We start from the raw sequence: 4,885 nt of genomic DNA on the forward strand, positions 1-4,885 counted from the left end.
GCCAGCGCTCCCCTCACTGACCCCCAACCGCCCACGCCTGAAACCGTCCCCCTCCCCCGGCTGCAGAACGCAACAAGAGACGCAACAAGAAAGAATGGACTGAATAAATCTCATCTTTAATGTTTAAGGTTGTTATAGTTTAAGAGTTATTCACATTTTAAACTTTAATTAATGCCTTTTCCACTTGCTGTGCCCGGGAGTAATGCCTGCGCAGTAATGCCTGCGTGTTCTACGTCATAATGGGAACCCAATGGGTGGGAATGGCTGCGCCGCCGGAGAGCCACGAAGAGTGGATGGGGGGGGTTGAGGGGGGGGATAGAGTGAGTGCATTACGGGGGAAGGGCAAGGGGCCTTCAAAACGGTACGTGATAGCGCTGCAATTGTTGGCCCACCTTACTCACCATTGTCCTGTGGTGTGCTGTGGCAAGTTTCGTTCAGATTGATGGTACATTTTACAAGTTATTCACATTTTAAACTTTACATAAAAATCACTTTGACAAAAATCACTTCCATTTGCACTACCCATTGGCAACGTATGACGTCACAATGGGATCCTGGATCTCATTTACATAAAAAATTGCTTTAAAAAAAAATCAGTTTTATTCAAATTCTTCCGTTTTCATTCACAATGACGTCACAATGGGATCCCGATCGTCATTTACATAAAATGTCACGATTTTCCAAAAAAAAATCCGTTTTAGTCAAATTCTCCAAAAAAAAACTTTCATTGTGGGGAGGGGATAGGAAAGAGGTTTCATTTACAAAAACAATTGTGATTTTCATTGTGGGGGGTGGGATAGGGGAGAGGTGAGGAGTGGGGGAGCAGGGGATAGAGGGAGAGGTGGGAGTAGGCAGGGGAGAGGGAGGAGAAAGTGGGGGAGGTGAGGAGGGAGAGTGGGTGAGGAGGGGGGATAGAGGGAGAGGTGGGGGAGGTAGGGAGTGGGGAGGTGAGGAATGAGAGTGGGGGAGTGGGATAGGGGGAGGTTAGGAGCAGGGGGATAGAGGGAGTTAGGGAGTGGAAAGAGGGGAAAGTGGTGGAGGTGAGGAGGGAGAGTGGGGGAGGAGGGGGAATGGGAGATAGAGGGAGTGGGGGAGGTCGGGAATGGGAGATAGAGGGAGTGGAGAGCAGTGGGGGAGGTGAGGAAGGAGTGTGGGGGAGTGGGATGGGGGGAGGTGAGGAGTGGGGGAGCAGGGAGCGAGGAGAGGAGGTGGGTAGGGAGGGGAGAGGGGTTATGGAGGGAGGAAGGGAGTGACCGAGGGTAGGGGAAAGGAGAGGGAGGGAGAGGTGAGGGAGGGAGTGGGGAAGGGGAGGAAGAGAGGGCAAAGAAGAGGTAGTGTAAAGCATAGGAGGAGGGAGTGCTAGGGGATGAGGGGGAATGAAGGAGGATAGGGGTAGGAAGAAGTATGGTGAGGCGCAGTTGGGGAGTATTACATATGAAGAAAGACTGGATAGACTCGGCTTGTACTCGCTAGAATTTAGAAGATTGAGGGGGGATCTTATAGAAACTTACAAAATTCTTAAGCGGTTGGACAGGCTAGATGCAGAAAGATTGTTCCCGATGTTGGGGAAGTCCAGAAAAAGGGGTCACAGTTTAAGGATAAGGGGGAAATCTTTTAGGACCGAGATGAGGAAAACATTTTTCACACAGAGAGTGGTGAATCTCTGGAATTCTCTGCCACAGAAGGTAGTTGAGGCCGGTTCATTGGCTATATTTAAGAGGGAGTTAGATGTGGCCCTTGTGGCTAAAGGGATCAGGGGGTATGGAAAGAAGGCAGGTACAGGATACTGAGTTGGATGATCAGCCATGATCATATTGAATGTCGGTGCAGACTCGAAGGGCCGAATGGCCTACTCCTGCACCTATTTTCTATGTTTCTATGTTACCGTGAGTCATGTCACAACGGGGATCTCTGGCATCACAACGTGATCCCATCAGCCGCACCTGCGCAGTTGGGGGCTATGGGTGAGTGGTGGAATTTTTACATGGTCTAGTATGACAATAAAACACTCTTGACTCTCGACTTCCGAGTAAACATGGGATTTAGTTTGTAACGATCACACAGAATGCAAAACATAAAAACTGTTTTCCTTCAGTGATCTCTCACCTAAGAGTATAAACAGTTAAAAAAAAAAAGAAAATTATACTTGAATTGTGTATTTTTAATGTATTTACTAACCTAGTCAGGCAGTAAAGAAAGCAAATTGCATGTCATAACAAGAAGAGTTGAGTATAGGATCAAAGAGGTCCTTCTGCAGTTGTACTGGGCCCTAGTGAGACCACACCTGGAGTATTGTGTGCAGTTTTGGTCCCCTAATTTGAGGAAGGACATTCTTGCTATTGAGGGAGTGCAGCGTAGGTTTACAGGGTTAATTCCCAGGATGGCGGGACTGTCATATGCTGAGAGAATGGTGCGGCTGGGCTTGTATACTCTGGAGTTTAGAAGGATAAGAGGGGATCTTATTGAAACATATAAGATTATTATGGGTTTGGACATGCTAGAGGCAGGAAACATGTTCCTGATGTTGGGGGAGTCCAGAACCAGGGGCCACAGTTTAAGAATAAGGGGTACACCATTTAGAACGGAGATGAGGAAACACTTTTTCTCACAGAGAGTTGTGAGTCTGTGGAATTCTCTGCCTCAGAGGGCGGTGGAGGCCGGTTCTCTGGATACTTTCAAGAGAGAGCTAGATAGGGCTCTTAAAGATAGCGGAGTCAGGGGATATGGGGAGGAGGCAGGAACGGGATACTGATTGGGGATGATCAGCCATGATCACATGGAATGGCGGTGCTGGCTCGAAGGGCCGAATGGCCTACTCCTGCACCTATTGTCTATAGTCATGGGCTTTTTCTCATGGTAGAAGATAAAAAAAACACTATAGTTAATTAACTCATGCACTAATTGAGACACAGGATTTACTATCGCAAAGTTAATAGCTTTCTTAAGTAAAGACTTTGTGAATTAATTTGTGCTATAAATTTTGCCAATTACTCTAGGTTGTTTAAAACTATTGTTCTAATGGGGATTGCATTAGAAATTTACAACAAAGTACAATTCACATTTCAGATGAAAATGTCATAGCAAATGTCAGTTTTGAAGTCAACATGGTTTTGCTGTTTCTGTGTTGCATACTGATATCTGGTTTCTGAATTTAAAACAGTTCGCCTCAGCCATGTATCTTCATTTTGGAATATAACTCAATATTAGAGTTATTTATGGAATTTTAAGCAGTCTTCAATGTTAAAGTTAAACATTGTCACCAAATCAAAATAAGCTAAATACAATTACATAATCAAGTAGATAAGATTTGACCAAAATTATCAAATAGCAAAGTTTGTTTGGAGCTAGTTGGAATGAAAACAGGAATACAGTAACAGAAACATTGCAATTGGCCATTCAGCCCATTGAATATGTTTGCCAGATCATGAAAGACATACAGTATAATCCCACACTATTTATCAGATTTGGTGCCATACCATTCCTAACATAAATCTGTGTCTCTTGTATTTACCTCAGCTTATTTAGTATAAACTGGAAAATTATACAGTTGTGTAAATAGAAAGCTCAATACCAAACATTCTGCTTTGTTTCAATCTATTCAATCTTAAATGTGCTTCCAAGCCAGCCTTTTACCAGACTCTGTGGACATCCTTCATCTGTTCAGCAAAGCAGTGAGTACAAAGACTACATCACCAACGAACAGGGAGAGGGAGATAGAGGATCTGAATATGTGGCTGAGGAGCTGGTGCGGGAGGCAGGGAATTGGATTCTTAGACCACTGGGATCTATTTTGGAGGAAGGGTATATTGTACAAAAAGGACGGGTTGCACCTTAACAGGAGGGGGATCAGCATTCTGGCAGGCAGGTTTGTTTAAACTAAATAGTGGGGGGGAAGAGACTAACTGGAGATATAAAGTTGGAGTTAAAGGGAAAGAGAATATAAGAAATGTTAAGAAAGACCACAATTAACAGGACAGAAAGTTCAGGAAGGGATAGGAGAGTAAGGCCAAGTGAAATAGGAATCGATGTGAAGAGTGAGGGGAGTACTGCATTAAAAGTATTATATATGAATGCACGAAGTATAAGAAATAAAGTGCATGAGCTTGAGCCTCGGTTAAAAATTGGCAAGTATGAATTTGTGGGAATTACAGAGATATGGCTGCAAGGGGACCAGAGCTGTGAACTGAATATTCAAGGATATACATCCTCTCGAAAAGGCAGATAGGTGGGCTGAGGGAGTGGGGTAGCTCTGTTGGTGAGGAATGAAATTCAGTCCCTTACGAGGGGTGACATAGAATCAGGAGATGTAGAGTCAATATGTATAGAACTGAGAAGTTGTAAGGGTAAAAAGGCCCTAATGGGAGTTATCTACTGGCCCCCAAACAGTAGCCTGGATATAGGATGCAAGGTGGATCAAGAGTTAAAATTGGCATGTCGTAAATGTAATGTTGTGGTTGTTATGGCAGATTTCAACATGCAGGTTGACTAGGAAAATCAGGTTGGTGTTGGACCCCAAGAAAGGGAGTTTGTGGAGTGCCTCCGTGATGGATTCTTAGAGCAGCTTGTACTGGAGCCAACCAGGGAGAAGGCAATTCTGTATTTAGTGTTAAGTAATGAACTGGATTTGATAATGGAACTCGAGGTAAAGGAGCCATTAGGAGGTAGTGACCATAATATAATGTTTTAATCTACAATTTGAGAGAGAGAAGCAAACATCGGAAGTGTCAGTATTACTGTTGAACAAAGGGGACTATGGAGCCATGAGGGAGGAGCTGGCCAAAGTTGACTGGAAAGGTACCCTGGCAGGGATGACAGTGGAACAACAATGGCAGGTATTTCTGGGAATAATACAGAAGGTGCAGGATCAGTTCATTCCAAAGAGGAA

Source organism: Amblyraja radiata, chromosome 2, assembly GCF_010909765.2.
Source record: "Amblyraja radiata isolate CabotCenter1 chromosome 2, sAmbRad1.1.pri, whole genome shotgun sequence".
Lineage (NCBI taxonomy): Eukaryota > Metazoa > Chordata > Chondrichthyes > Rajiformes > Rajidae > Amblyraja > Amblyraja radiata.